Consider the following 16,749-nt stretch of genomic DNA (forward strand, 5'->3'; position numbering starts at 1 on the left):
TTAAGCTGTCTATGATGTATAGCAATTTGATAAAGTATACCTTTGTAAACAGAATTGAAACATTTCATTTTTCTCCATATCTGATCCCTCCAGAATTAGGAAATTTGTTGAGTGTTCTTATTTTCATGGCTTTTTAGTTATTTGTATAAATTCAGTAAGAATCTGTTTTTAGAATACAATTTGAAACATTGTTTATATTATGGCTTTGACAGAATATCATAATTCAGAATATGCATAGAATATAGACCACACAACTTTAAGGAACTGAGGCTGACTTTATGGAGCCAGTAAAGCCTCTTGGAAAACCAGCCTGTTACCTTGCTTGCTGGGTTCCCAGCAGCTTTCCCAGGTAAGGAAGGAAGGTCTCTTCCTGCAGGCCCGGAAACCTCAAGAAATTGAGGAGACTTCAAGAAGAAAGGAATTAACACAGATCTGTAGGTATTGTAGGCAAAGTTTGATGGCAAGTCTTAGGCTTGGCTTCTTAGCCTCAAGAGGCTTTTAAATGTCCAACTGAGATTCCTTATAAAAAGTTTCAGCAAAGAAAAATTTAAAATAGCCTCTGTGGTCAGTCACTACTCTTGCTACAGTTATGTAAACATCAGGCCGAGTTTAATGAGACTAGACCTGTTTTGCAAACAAATTGGTCTCACTGTGATTATCTTTAATAGAAGTGAGAGAGTGGTTGTAGAGAGAAGAAGATGTTTAGTAAAAAAGTATAAGACATCCTTGTGGATATCAGGTTCTCTTCATGTTCATTATCTTTGAGGTTTTGTTATCTACCTGTAAATTGGACTGGATCCTGAATTCTTCCAGTTTCCTCAGATACTGGCTACAACTCTCCAAACTAACACTTCCAATTTTCTCCCACCCTTCTGACCTGAAATCAATAAGAACAAAGACTTCCTTTCAACCTCCTTGAAAGGGATCATACCATGTCCCCCTCACTATCCAGATAGCAGCCAAACTGCAGGCACTCGAATCTTGACCCAAGATTCAAGAGTCAAGTTTCAGGAATTACTTCCAGACTCTTGAAACTGCATAAGGGCTGGAGATCTAAACTTAAAATTGACTAGGGAGGTTCCTCAGCATCTTGAGGCATCTAGAGGTGGACAGCTCTCCCAAGATCACAGGTCAAGATCCTCATCTCCAATATGAAACTTTTATTCCTCTTGCCTTTTTGGTACTTGCCTTTTCTCTCTGTTAATGCATGGGAAGACAATGCCTCTTAACTCTGGCAACTATTGCTGAATACAAAAGAAAGGCCATAGTTATACAACAGAGTCCCTAGACTTTTCTTGCTAAGATGGCTTTAGATAAGAGATTTCCTTTAGATTACTTATTGGCTGAACAAGGAGCAGTCTGTGCCATAACAAATACCTATTGTGGTACCTGGATAAACACCTCTGGTATTGTAGCCAATACAAGGAATTAACAAACAAGACACTTAGCTAAAACAAGTTGATGCCTTTCCAGGTACATTCTTTGATTTATTTGATGCCAACTGGTTTGGTTCATGGGGGCCCTAGCTAAAGAGTATACATTACTCTCTTGGTATTATCCTCCTGATAGTCATCATTGTAGTCTCCCTGGTGCTCTGTGTTCTCTCAAAGGTCTTAAATGCATGTTCATAGCCATCAGATGGTCTCACTGTGCTTGAAGAAACAGGAACAAGATGAACAATGAGATAAATAGCAAAAGTAATTCTTCTGTGGACCTGATATGATAATCTACAAGTTTTCATGGTGAGACAGGAACAGTTTTGATGGTGACTGAGAGTGCCACTCATACCAAAAGGTGGAATTGTTAAAGTAATTAAACAAGGGGGCCATTAGAGGTGGCCCTAATGCCATGGTGGCCCATGTAAGCAAACCAAAATCTAAGCCTGTAAATGCCTCAAGGTTACAAAATCAAAAACCAAGGACAACCAACCACAAACAGCCAAGTGAGCCTTAAGCTGTTGCCAGCCAAATAATTTCTTTTCTTTGTTTCCGTACCTTCCCTAAGTAACCCATTCTACTGGCTCCTGTCAGTGGAGCACTCCTATTCACTTCCCATTTGGTGCTCAATTAGAATCAATCTTTGTTCAATTAAATTTGTAAAAATTTTAATATGCCTCAGTTTATCTTTTAACAGAACTCAAGAAAAGAAGAATAGTCTATTATCTTTTCCCAGATATTTACCATCCTGTAAGATAAAATTTCATCTTTCTTACAGTGTTATACCCTGCCTTTCTTCACTCGCAACACAAATTGAATGTCATTCACTGTCAATAAACATCCATTTGTATCATAATTTCAGTGCTTACAAGAATACTAATGGCCCATAAAAACATGCAAGTATTAAAATTAGCCAACATTTGTTTTGGGTCAAGTAACATTTATTCTCAGAATTGCAGTGTGACATTTTTCATCCTTATTTTACAGATGAAGATAGTAAAGAACTGGGAGGTTAAGTACTTTGCCTAAGCTAGCATACTTAGAAAGTGACACATCATGGATTTGGACCCAAATAGCATGGCTCCAGAGCCCATGAATATTTAGGGTGATAGAACTTGAGGCACAGAAGCACACAGATTAACTATCAAGTTTCAGCCACATAAACCCAAACTGAGACACACTTACACATACAAATGCATTATCAAAAATTGTACTCAGCTTCTTTCCTCCATAAATGGGTATTCCTTGAATATATTTCCAAAACACTAAAATCTCAAGTAACTTATTTATCTGTAAAAAGTATTTTCTATTTTCAAATTTTTCTCTTAATAAATTTTCCTGTTTACAATTCTTCAAACAATACAGAAATGTATATTTATAATATGAAATTACCCTGACTCTCCCTTCTGCTTGATACCTGTCCTCTGACGCAAAGATGTCCACTCTCAATAGATTGGTGCATTTTCTCCAGATGTGTTTGTCTGTAGGTGAAATATTATCGTAATCAGAGATACACAAAAATATTTATTCATACATGTTTTCTTTTTCAGTATAGAATCCCATTATTCATATTCTGCAACTTGCCTTTTTTTCATTGAAAATAACAGCTCTTTATGTTTTCATGTATTTTGTTAGCTAATGTGTCTTCAAATGGTACTTGGTATATATATTGTTCTTTACGTGAATACTCCATTTATATTTGTACTATCCATTGCTGTGAAGGGTAGCAGAACATGCCACCCAAAATGTGCTTCTGTGGTGTAAGGAATATTTTGAGCTGATTATTTTAAGAAACAGCAGACACAAGAAAATCTCTAAAAACAGAGTAGAAGTTACCCTTTTGTAAGGAACATTTACATTTATAACGGAAATCTCCACTAGTAAGTGTCTCCCTCTCTGTTCTTCCCTCTGAAGGAGGACTTGAAATCACATGAAACACTTGTCAATGGAGAAGGCACCAACTTTAATCGGCATAACAAACCTTACCCTTGTTAACCTTGCTTTTCTTGGTAACCTCGAATAACTGGCCTCTCCTCCCACCCCCAACATCTTTCTTTGCCTTTGGCTGAAGATTGTTTTTAAGGTGGTGGCATGGGCCATCTCAAGGAGTTATTCAGTTTCCCTGGGTGTCTCCCATGTGTACATGAAGTATACATATTAACAAACTTATTTGTTTTTCTCTTGTTAATGTCTTTTATTACAGGGGGTCTCAGCCAAGAGCTCTGAAGGGTAAAGGGAAAATTATTTTTCCTCTCCTACCATTTTGGCAACCATGAAGGGCTCCACTGGGGCACCTCACTTGCTCTGGAGTCTACAGATGGGATCCTGAAAAACTGGCAGAAGCTGGCTAAGGGTAAGAATTCTTACCAAAGTCAGCTCTCCTGGATCTCTGCCTGTAGTGTCCAGTCAAGAGGGGAAGGTTAAAATCTTACAGTGTCTCTTCATTTCCAAATTCCAATTGGCAGAAGAAAGACATTTGTAAGATTTAATTCTTTGAATTGTGACTGGTGAATTTGGTTTTAGGTACCCGTTGGCTATTGATCCTTTTCCTCCCAGGGACAGCTATCACTTTCCTGTTTGTCTTGTATGTTCTGAGAACTTGGCTTGGCTTTCTGCCTGCCCAGGGCACATAAGTTGTCATTTCTTGTTTGTGAAGGTGGCTCGAACATCAGGATGTAGGCCCCAAGAATATAGTCAGAAAGAAATGTGGGTTGCACCCCATTTGCAGCTAGTGTCCTACTGACTGTTGCCTACTCTTAGGGGACATATCAATAATTACCTTGAATGTAAATGGATTAAATGCTCCAACCAAAAGAAACAGACTGGCTGAATGGATACAAAAACGAGACTCATATATATGTTGTCTACAAGAGACCCACTTCAGACCTAGGGACACATACAGACTGAAAGTGAGGGGATGGAAAATATATATACCATGCAAATGGAGATCAAAGGAATGCTGGAGTAGCAATACTCATATCAGATAAAATAGACTTTAAAATAAAGACTGTTACAAGAGATAAGGAAGGACACTACGTAATCAAGGGATCGATCCAAGAAGAAGACATAACAATTGTAAATATTTATGCACCCAACATAGGAGCACCTTGATACATAAGGCAAATGCTAACAGCCATAAAAGAAGAAATCGACCATAACACGATAATAGTGGGGGACTTTAACACCCCACTTACACCAATGGGCAGATCATCCAGACAGAAAATAAATAAGGAAACACAAGCTTTAAATGACACAGTAGACCAGATAGATTTAATTGATATTTATAGGACATTCCACCCACAAGCAGCAGAATACATTTTCTTCTCAAGTGCACACGGAACATTCTCCAGGATAGATCACATCTTGGGTCACAGATCAAGCCTCAGAAAATTTAAGAAAATTGAAATCATGTCAAGCATCTTTTCTGACCACAATGCTATGAGAGTAGAAATCAATTACAGGAAAAAAAATATATAAAAAACACAAGCACATGGAGGCTAAACAATATGCTACTAAATAAGAGATCACTGAAGAAATCAAAGAGGAAATTAAAAAAATACATAGAAACAAATGACAAAGAAAAAGAAGGAACATTTAAACAATAATTATCCTAGGCCTTTGATAATAGGCAAATATGCACCAAAACTCATTCTTAGAGAAAATTTACATCTTTTCTCAGTGCCTTTGAGATGTTGACTTTCAACTCTGTCTTCTCTAGGACCTGAGAGCATCTCTTTTAAATGCAAAGTTCAGGGAGGTGATTCTTGTCAGAAGTTAAAGAAATAAAAAAGGAGCTATTTGGAAACTAGACAAATGAAAAAATCTTAAAAGTCTTCTCTAAAAATAGTGGTAAAAAGCTTTAGCCATCTGAGCAGATAACCTTAACTTTTCCATCTGCCAGAAACACAGTTTGAATCCAAGTGTTTTATTATAAATTAGTGAGTTTTAAACTATTGTACCTATATCATTGCTAAATTTTAAAATGAAAGCTATATCTTTATTTGTCTGTATGTCTATGTGTATGTTAGAGATGTGTGATACTTCTCTACCTCCAAATGGTAAAAGATTTGTAAAAGATCTCTATTTGATTGGCTTAAAGTAAAATAAGTACTTATATAAATTAAGTATCGCTAAACTCTCAGAAATAAAATAGAAACTAACACAAATGTTTTTCAAGTTCACATGATCTGAGATAATCTAAAGTAAATAAAAACTGGTTTGTTTGTTGGATTAATTAAGACAGACATGTCTTCAGAGGTATCAACATTAAATATAATGCAGAGACAACTTTTGTTCTACCTAGATGTACGAGTCATAAGTTCATGTTATGTCTTACAATATGTGCCAGCAAGAAAAATAACAAGATTATGGCTAGCTGCTTAATGTCTTGTTAAAATTTCATGAGTGATCTCAACATAATTGTTAAGAGCAAATGAATTAAGTAAATGTACATAAGATAAAAGTGTATAAAAGAACTTTCAAACAGTAATTATTTTTTAAAAAAATATTTATTTAATTTATTTTTGGCTGTGTCAGGTCTTAGTTGTGGCACGTGGGATCTTTCGTTGTGGCACGCAGGCTCTTCATTGCAGCACGCGAGCTTCTCTCTAGTTGTGGTGTGTTGACTCCAGAGCACGTGGGCTCAGTAGTTGGGGTGCACAGACTCTCTAGTTGTGGTGCATGGGCTCCAGAGTGTGTGGGCTCTGTAGTTGTGGAGTAATTATGTTTTATAATGTCTCCTTAAAAATAGTTTCCCAAATTAGTAACTTTTAGTAACTTACAACCTTAGAATTTTGCTGAGTTAAATTATGGATATTCTTGTAATATCTAGATCATTTCAAAATAATACACTGAAACATTAATGGCTAAACATACGTCTAGGTTTACCTACTTTTGTCCCCTTATTAAAAAGGAACAAAAGATATTTGGTCTTGTTAGCAAAAATGTCTTGTGCCACATTGAAAGTTTGTACTATGAGGAAGCACATGCTTTTAAAAATTATCAAATGTATTCATAAATTTGCCAATCTACAAACTGTTGGTATGGAACAGACAGTTCACAATTGCTTACTTCCTAGTTTTCACTAGAGCTTACGGTTTGTAAGCATTAAGAATTCTAATTAATGCATATAATTAAAACTGCTAAAATTACTATGGGAAATTATTTCATCTCTGTATGTAAGAAAAGTAGGATGTTTGGGGATAAGAAAAGGTGTGAGGTATGGAGATGCATTTTTGGTAAAGAAAAAGGTAATTTTGTCCTACAGTAGAAGGACTTGTTGTTTCAGAATGAGAAAGAGGAGAATACAGGACACACTAAATGGATATAGAAAGTAGAGGAGAGAGAAAGAGAAATTTACTTTGTATGGTCGAGCTGGCTAAAATTGAATGAATTTATTATAAAGGTTTAATTTTTTATTTTATTTTTTTGGATATATTTTTTTAACTTTTTATTTTATATTGGTGTATAGCTCATTAACAATGTTGTGATAGTTTCAGGTGCACAGCAAAGCGACTTGGCCATACATATACATGTATCCATTCTCCCCGAAACTCCCCTCACATTCAGTTTGCCACATAACATTGAGCAGAGTTCCCTGTGCTATACAGTACACCCTTGTTGGTGATCCATTTTAAATATAGCAGTGTGTACATGTCAATCCCAAACTCCCTAACTATCCCTTCCCTCCATCCTTCCCTCCTGGTAACCATAAGTCTGTTCTGTAAGTCTGTGAATCTGTTTCTGTTTTGGAAATAAGTTCGTTTGTATCATTTCTTTTTAGATTCCACATATAAGCGGTATCATGCAATATTTCTCTTTCCTGTCTGACTTACTTCACTCAGTATGACAGTCTCTAGGTCCATCCATGTTGCTGAGAATGGCATTATTTCATTCCTTTTTACGGCTGGGTAATATTCCATTGTATATCTGTACCACAACTTCTCTATCCATTCCTGTGTCGATGGACATTTAGGTTGCTTCCATGTCTTGGCTATTGTAAGCAGTGCTGCAATGAACATTGGGGTGTGTGCATCCTTTAGGACCATATTTTTCTCTGGATGAATACCGACGGGTAGGATTGCAAGATCATATGGTAGCTCTATTTTTAGTTCTTTAAGGAACCTCCATATTGTTCTCCATAGTGGCTGTACCAATTTACATTCCCACCAACAGTGTAGGAGGGTTCCCTTCTCTCCACACCCTCTCCAGCATTTATTGTTTGTAGACATTTTGGTGATGGCCGTTCTGACTGGTGTGAGGTGATATCTCATTGTAGTTTTGATTTGCATTTCTCTAATAATTAGCGACGCTGAACATCTTTTCCTGTGCTTGTTGGCAATCTGTATGTCTTCTTTGAAGAAATGTCTATTTAGGTGCTCTGCCCATTTTTGATTGGGTTGTTTGTTTTGATGATATTAAGCCACATGAGCTATTTGTATATTTTGGAGACTAATCCCTTGTCAATCACATCATTTGCAAACATTTTCTCCCAACCTGTGGGTCGTCTTTTCGTTTTATTTATGGTTTCATTTGCTGTGCAAAAGCTTTTGAGTTTAATTAGGTCCCATTTGTTTATTTTTCTTTTTATTTCTATTACTCTGGGAGACGGATTGAAAAAGATATTGCTGCAATTTATGTCAGTGTGTTCTGCCTATGTTTTCCTCTAGGAGTTGTCCCGTCTCATATTTAAGTCTTTAATCCATTTTGACCTTATTTTTGTGTATGGTGTTAAAGAATGATATAATTTTATTTTTCTTACATGTAGCTGTTCAGTTTTTCCAGCAACATTTGTTGAAGAGACTGTCTTTCCACCATCGTATAGTCTTGCCTCCACTGTCATAGATTAATTGACCATAGGTGCGTGGGTTTATTTCTGGGCTTTCTATCCTGTTCCATTGATCTATATTTCTATTTTCATGCCAGTACCATACTGTTTTGATGACTGTAACTTTGTAGTATAGTCTGAAGTCAGGGAGCCTGATTCCTCCAGCTCCATTTTTCTTTCTCAAGACTGCTGTGGCTATTCAAGGTCTTCTGTGTCTCCATACAACTTTTAAGATACTTTGTTCTAGTTCTGTGAAAAAATGCCATTGGTAATTTGATAAGGATTGCATTGAATCTGTAGATTGCCTTGGGTAGTGTAGTCATTTTGACAATATTGATTCTTCAAATCCAGGAACATGGTATATCATTCCATCTGTTTGTCTCTTCTTCGATTTTCCCATCAGCATCTTATAGTTTTTGGAGTACAGGTCTTTTGTCTCCTTAGGTAGGTTTATTCCTAGGTATTTTATTCTTTTTGATGTGATGGTAAATGGGATTTTTTCTTGAATTTCACATTCTGATCTTTCATTGTTAGTGTATAGAAATACCACAGTTTTCTGTGTATTAATTTTGTAGCCTGCAACTTTACCAGATTCATTGATGAGCTCTAGTAGTTTTCTGGTAGCATCTTTAGGATTTTCTATACATAGTATCATCTGCAAACTGTGACAGTTTTACTTCTTCTTTTCCAACTTGGATTCCATTTATTTCTTTTTCTTCTCTGATTGCCATAGCTAGGACTTCCAAAAACTATGTTGAATAAAAGTTGTGAGAGTGGACATCCTTGTCTTGTTCCTGATTGAAGTGGAAATGCTTTCAGCTATTCACGATTGAGTATGATGTTAGCTGTAGGTTTGTCATATAAGGCCTTTATTGTGTTAAGCTATGTTCCCTCTGTGCCAACTTTCTGGAGAGCTTTTATCATAAATGGGTGCTGAATTTTGTCAAAAGCTTTTTCTGCATCTATTGATATGATCATGTGGTTTTTATTCTTCAATTTGTTGATGTGGTGTATCACACTGATTGATTTGTTGATATTGAAAAATCCATGCATCCCTGGGATAAATCCCACTTGATCATGTTGTATGAACCATTTAATGTATTGTTGGATTCAAATTGCTAGTATTGTGTTGAGGATTTTTGCATCTATGTTCATCAGTGATATTGGCCAGTAATTTTCTTTTTTTGTGGTATCTCTGTCTGGTTTTGGTATCAGGGTTATGGTGGCCTCACTTGAATGAGTTTGGGAGTGTTCCTTCCTCTGCAATTTTTTGGAACAGCTTGAGAAGGATAGGTGTTAGCTCTTCTCTAAATGTTTGATAGAATTCGCCTGTGAAGCCATGTGGTCCTGGGCTTTTGTTTGTTGGAAGATTTTTAATCACAGTCTCAATTTCAGTGCTTGTGATCGGTCTGTTCATATTTTCTATTTGTTCCTGGTTCAGTCTTGGGAGACTGGACCTTACTAAGAAGTTGTGCATTTCTTCCAGGTTGTCCATTTTATTGGCATAGAGTTGCTTGTAGTAATGTCTCATGATCCTTCGTATTTCTGTGGTGTCAGTTGTAACTTCTCCTTTTTCATTTCTAATATTATTGATTTGAGTCCTCTCCCTTTTTATCTCGATTAGTCTGTCTAAAGGTTTATCAATTCTGTTTATCTTTTCAAAGAACCAGCCTTTAGTTTCATTGATCTTTGCTGTTGTCTTCTTTGTCTCTATTTCATTTATTTCTGATCTGATCTTTATGATTTCTTTCCTTCTACTAACTTTAGGTTTTCTTTGTTCTTTCTCTAGTTGCTTTTGGTGTAAGGTTAGGTTGTTTATCTGAGATTTTTCTTGCTTCCTGAGGTAAGATTGTATTGCTATAAACTTTCCTCTTAGAACGGCCTTTGCTGAATCCCATAGGTTTTGGATCATTGTGTTTTCATTTTCATTTGTCTCTAGGTATTTTTTTATTTTCTCTTTGATTTCTTCAGTGAACCATTGCTTGTTTAGTGGCATATTGTTTAGCCTCCATGTGTTTGTGTTCTCTATAGTTTTTTTCTTGTAGTTTATTCCTAATCTCATAGCATAGTGGCTGGAAAAGATGCTTGATATATTTTCAATTTTCTGAAATATACCAAAGCTTGCTTTGTGGCCCAGCATGTCATCAGTCCTGGAGAATATTCCACGTGCACTTGAGAAGAATGTGTATTCTGCTGCTTTTGGATGAAATGCTCTATGAATATCAATTAAGTCCATGTGGTCTAATGTGTCATTTAAGACCTGTATTTCCTTATTGATTTTCTATCTGGATGATCTGTCCATTGATGAAAGTGGGGTATTAAAGTCCTCCACTCTTATTGTGTTACTGTCAATTACTCCCTTTATTGCTGTTAATATTCCCCTTAAATATTGAGGTGCTCCTATGTTGGATGCCTATATATTTACAATTGTTATATTTTCTTCTTGAATTGATCTCTTGATCATTATGTAGTGTCCTTCTTTGTCTCTTATAACAGTCTTTATTTTAAAGTCTACTTTTTTCTGATATGAGTATTGCGACTCCAGCTTTCTTTTGATTTCCATTTGCATGGCATACCTTCTTCCGTCCCATCACTTTCAGTCTGTATGTGTCCCTAGGTCTGAGGTGGGTCTCTTGTAGACAGCATATATACGGGTCTTGTTTTTGTATGCATTAAGCCAGTCTGGGTCTTTTGGTTGGTGCATTTAGTCCATCTACATTTAAGGTAATTATCAATATGTGTGTTCCTATTGCCATTTTCTTAATTGTTTCGGGTTTGTTTTTGTAGGTCTTTTTTCTTCCCTTCCTCTTTTGCTCTCTTTCCTTGTGATTTGCTGACCATCTTTAGTGTTGTGTTTGGGTTACTTTTTCTTTTTTGTGTATCTATTGTAGTTTTTGGGTTCGCTGTTCGCATGAGGTTGTGATATAGGCGTCTATATATGTACAGGGTTGTTTTAAGTTGCTAGTCTCTTTCCCACCTAGAGGAGTTCCTTTAGCATTTGTTGCAAAGCTGGTCTGCTGGTGCTGAATTCTCTTTGCTTTCACTTGTCTGTAAAGCTTGTGGTTTCTCCATTAAATCTGAATTAAAGCCTTGCTGCGTAGAGTAGCTTGGCTATAGGTTCTTCCCTTTCATCACTTTAAACATATTGTGCCATTCCCTTCTGGCTTTCAGAGTTTCTGCTGAGAAATCAGCTGATAGCCTTATGGGAGTTCCCTTGTATGTTATTTGTCATTTTTCCCTTGTTGCTTTTAGTATTGTTTCTTTGTCTTTAATTTTTGTCAATTTGATCACTATGTGTCTCGGCGTGTTCCTCCTTGGGTTTTTCCTGCCTGGAACTCTGCGCTTCCTGGACTTGGTTGACTGTTTCCTTTCACATGTTAGGGAATTTTTCAGCTATTATCTCTTCAAATATTTTCTTGGGTCCTTTCTCTCTCCTCCTTCTGTGACCCTGTAACGCTCATGTTGGTGTGTTTAATGTTGTCCCACAGGTCTCTTAGGCTGTCTTCATTTCTTTTTTCTTTATTCTGTTCCACGGCTGTGATTTCCACCATTCTGTCTTCCAGGTTACTTATCCGTTCTTCTGCCTCAGTTATTCTGTTATTAATTCCTTCTAGTGTATTTTTAATTTCAGTTATTGTATTGTTCATCTCTGTTTGTTCTTTAGTTCTTCTAGGTCTTTTTCAAACATTTCTTGCATCTTCTCCATCCTTGCCTCCATTCTTTTTCCGAGATCCTGGATCACCTTCACTTTCACCATTCTGAATTCTTTTTCTTGAAGGTTTCCTATCTCCACTTCATTTAGTTCTTTTTCTGCGGTTTTATCTTGTTCCTTCATCTAGGACATAATCATTTTGTCTAACTTTCTGTGGTTGTGGTTTTCATTCTGCAGGCTGCAGGACTGTAGTACTTCTTGCTTCTTCTGTCTGCCCTCTGGTGGATGAGGCTATCTAAGAGGCTTGTGCAAGCATCCTGATGAGTGGAACTGGTGGTGGGTAGGCAGGGCATGCTCAGTAAAACTTTAATCCACTTGTCTGCTGATGGGAGGGGTGTGTTCCCTCCGTGTTGGTGTTTGGCCTGAGGCAACCCCGCACTGGAGCCTGCAAGCTGTTTGGTGGGGCTAATGGGGGCCTCCGGGAGGGTTCACACCAAAGAGTACTTCCCAGAACTGGTGCTGCCAGTGTCCTTGTCCCCATGGTGAGCCAAAGCCACCCCCCACCTCTGCAGGAGACCCTCCAACACTAGCAGGTAGGTTTGGTTCAGTCTCCTGTGGGGTCACTGCTCCTTTTCCCTGGGTCCTGGTGTGCATGAGACTTTGTGTGTGCCCTCCAAGAGTGGAGTCTCTTGTTTCCCCCAGTCCTGTGGAAGTCCTGCAGTCACATCCTGCTGGCCTTCAAAGTCCTGTTCTCTGGGGATTCCTTCTCCTGTTGCCGAGCCCCCAGGTTGGGAAGCCTGACACGTGGCTCAGAACCTTCACTCCAGTGGGAGAACTTCTGTAGTATAATGGTTCTCCAGTTTGTGAGTCGCCCACCCAGCAATTATGGGATTTGATTTTTTCATGATTGTGCCCCTCCTACCATCTCATTGTGGCTTCTCCTTTGTCTTTGGATGTGGGGTATCTTTATTTGTGGGTTCCAGCGTCTTCCTCTCAATGGTTATTCAGAAGATAGTTGTGATTCCAGTACTCTGGCAAGAAGGGGTGAGCACACATCCTTCTACTCCCCCATCTTGAGCCAATCTTCCATAAATGTTTAAATAATAAGCTTTAATATCAATAGTATATTTATGTTAAAATAAAACTTAATTTTCTTTCATCTGCTATGAAGACAGGGTTTCTTTGACTGTAGGTCTGCTCTTGATAAGAGATTGGGAAAGGTTTTTCTGTACCTTTTAAATAATCTGCCTAGAAAGGTGATAGTTTTTCTCTTTCCAAAATAATTTCCTGTGCTTCATGTTGTGTTTATCATGTCTTTCACTACATAAGAAAACTGTCTTCTCAGTATTAAAATAGCTAAGTTTTGCTCACAACTATGTAACCTGCTGTATTTGCTTTTAAATTCTTTTATTGTCATTTTGGTTAAATAGATAATTAAGTATTGCTCCATAATGATCTGTGATCCCATTTAGTCAAATGTCCCTTTCTCTTAAACTATCTATAACCCCATGTTACTTTGGGGATCTCAAGAAGCGATAAAAAGAGCAAAAATCATTAGAAAACCTTGGTGTCTACTATTCATGGATAAGTACTCTTAAGAGGTGAGTGTATATTTGTTTTCAGAAATTTTGTTATGCAAATATAACCTGCAGTTTTAAGATGAGCAATGAGATGATACCCTACATACGGTTTTGTAAACTGCTTTTTTTCTACAAACATCATATTATGGAGGTCAATTCAAGCCAATCAGTATAAGCCCACATAATAATAAAATGGCCTTAAGCACTAATGGTCAATTTAGGTATGATAATAATAAGAATGGTTAATATTATTACTGACTTCCTCTGGCCCTACAGTGTTGTAAGTGCTAAACCTATACTTGGTCATTTAATTCCCACCACGTCCTGTGAGGAGAAGCTACTGTTTCTGAACTGTAACCATCAGGGAACTGAGGCACAGTGATGGCAGTGCTAGCCAGTCACAAGATTAAGATATGAACCAATTCTGCATGGCAGCTGAGCCCCACACCTAACTAGTGCACACTAGTGCTTCTCATCTGATAACATTACTGTTCATCAGGGCACAGCGAAATAAAACTAACGTCCCATGGTTTTTTCTCAGTTAGCTGGGCAAAAGTTTAAACGACAGATCTTAATCAGTGTGGTTTGGAATTTGGAGACCTGTGTCCCGTTATATTGTGGAAGGGGCTCCTCCAACATTCTGTCTCCCTTCCTGTGCCTCAGGGATGTTCCCCTACTAAAGTGGATAACTTCCCTGTGCTTGGAGCAGAAAATGTTTATGTTTCTCCAGCCTTTTTAATATTTTGTATAATTTCAAGGGCAATGGGAATTTATTACAGTTAAAAATAGATAACATACAAAGGGAAATAAGATAATAATACCTCAAAGCCCACCATCTGAAAAAAAGCCCTTCTAGGCGCTTAGCGCCGAGCCGGCTGAGAGGAAGATGTGTTGGGTGCAGGGCTTGGGCTGCTGCCCTCACCCCTTCGGTCACCGCCCCTGGAAACCCCTTTTGTAAAGCCTATACAGTTCAGAGCCCCGAGAGTATGTCTCCAACTGCTGCTACAGAGGTTTATTCAAAAGCTTTAGCTGTTTGCCATGGACCACTGGACCTCTGTGACTTTCTGATCAAAGCTCGTGAGCTAAAGGACGATGAACATCACAGAAGAGTCATACAGTGTTTGCAGGAATTACATAAGGACCTTAAAGGATACAGTATAGAGGCAGAAGGCCTTTTCTTTCTAAGGTACAGGGAAAACAGTGGTGATGGACGTGTTTTATGCTTATGTGGAAACGAAGAGGAAAAAACGGGTTCATTTTCATGGTTTCATGCTAGATGTTCACAAAAGAATACACCACCTTAAACAGAGTTTGCCATAAAGGAAACCAGGACTCATGGCTAAATCATACGATCCACTAGCTCCTATAGCTGAAGAAATCAGTGAAGAAGCATGTCTCTTATGCTTTGTTGAATTTCAGGTCACTGACATTGCTGATGCCATGATTCTGAAACAGCTTTTTGAAAATCTGTTCAAAAATGGGGGTCGTCGGGCTTCCCTGGTGGCGCAGTGGTTGAGAGTCCGCCTGCCGATGCAGGGGACACGGGTTCGTGCCCCAGTCCAGGAAGATCCCACATGCCGCGGAGCGGCTGGGCCTGTGAACCATGGCCGCTGAGCCTGCGCATCCGGAGCCTGTGCTCCGCGACAGGAGAGGCCACAACAGTGAGAGGCCCGTGTACCGAAAAAAAAAAAAAAAGGGGGTCGTTGTTGTGGCAACATCCAACAGGCCACCAGATGTTCTCTATTAAAATGGACCCCAAAGAGCTAACTTTGTACCATTCATAGCTGTCCTGAAGGTCTCTGAGGCAATGAGAGAGTGGAATGCATGTATGCGGGCAATGCTGTATTTCTTTCTGGAATACTGTAATATGGTCCAGCTAGATTCTGGGATAGATGATCAGAAAAGGGAACTTCCTGCTGCAGGAGAACTCTACTGTCTCACAAGTGAAGCTGACGTGGAGGCTGTCATGGATAAGTTGTTTGATGAGCTGGCTCAGAAACAAAGTGATTTAACTAGACCAAGGATTCTAAAAGTGCAAGGCAGAGAGTTGCGGCTGAATAAAGCCTGTAGAACCGCTGCCGACTGCACATTTGAAGAGCTATGTGAGAGAGATCCCATCCAGGATACCACATTACCTTTAGTCATCATGCCTCCTTAGATTCCTCTTAGTTGTGACAATTTCTCAGACTTTCCTTCTTTTTGATGACCCTGACAGTTTTGGGGAATACTGGTCAGTTATTTTGTAGACTGTCCCTCGAATGGGATTTGTCTGATGTTTTTCTCGTGATATGACTAGAATTGTGGGCTTTGGGAGGAAGACCACGGAGGTCAAGTGCTATTTTCATTAGATCATATCAAGGGCACATATGATCAATGTGACTTAACACTGTTGATGTTAACCTTGATCGCACTTGTCTGAGGTAGTGTTTGTCTGCACTATAAAGTTACTCTTTTCCCCCTCTTTCCATAGTGAACTCTTTGGAAGGAAGTTCTTGCTGAGTTTTCATGTAGCAGCAAAGAAGAAAATCCACAATTATTTAACAAGGCTGTTAAAATACTTTCCCCTTTTCCAGCTACATATTTGTGTGAGGCTAGATTTTCTTATATGACTCAACCAAAGCAACATATAACAATAGTCTGACTGTAGAAGCAGGTATGAGAATTCCACTATCTCCTATTACGCCAGACATTAAAGAGGTTTGCCCAAAGCATAAAACAATGCTACTCTTCTTACTATTTTCATTTTAGAAGTATAATTATTTTCATAAAAATGTTATTTCTGTTAATTTTATGGGTTGAATATAATGGTTTTATCATTGTTATTTTAAATAAATTAATAAATATTTTATTTTTAAAAAGCCCTTCTAATGTTTTCATCTGCATTATATTCCTCCAGAATTATACTTATCCAGGTATTATATATTTATACATGTATGCATACATTTATATATTTACATACAAATCATAAGATCTCCTCTTACGCTTAATCTTATAACTTATCTCACTGTAGTGGGTTGAATTGGGTGCCCCCCAATATTTCCAAATCATAGCACCCCCATACCTTAGTTGGACATAGGGTCTTTGCAGATATAATTGTTAAAGTTCTCAAGAGATGATCGGATTTAGGATGGTCCCTAAACCCAATGACTAATGTCCTTATAAAAGAAAGGAGGGAGATTTCACACACAGAGGGAAGAAGGCCACGTGAAGACAGAGGCAGAGACTGGAGTTATGCTGCCACAAACCAAGGGAAGC

At 38.1% G+C, this 16,749-nt stretch overlaps 1 pseudogene; it reads left to right on the plus strand.

Moving 5' to 3' along the window:
* The first annotated feature begins 278 nt into the window (after positions 1–278).
* Positions 279–15,652, plus strand: LOC116747150 (annotated as a pseudogene).
* The last annotated feature ends 1,097 nt before the right edge of the window (positions 15,653–16,749 follow it).

The sequence above is a fragment of the Phocoena sinus genome, chromosome X, assembly GCF_008692025.1.
Source record: "Phocoena sinus isolate mPhoSin1 chromosome X, mPhoSin1.pri, whole genome shotgun sequence".
In the NCBI taxonomy this organism is placed as follows: domain Eukaryota; kingdom Metazoa; phylum Chordata; class Mammalia; order Artiodactyla; family Phocoenidae; genus Phocoena; species Phocoena sinus.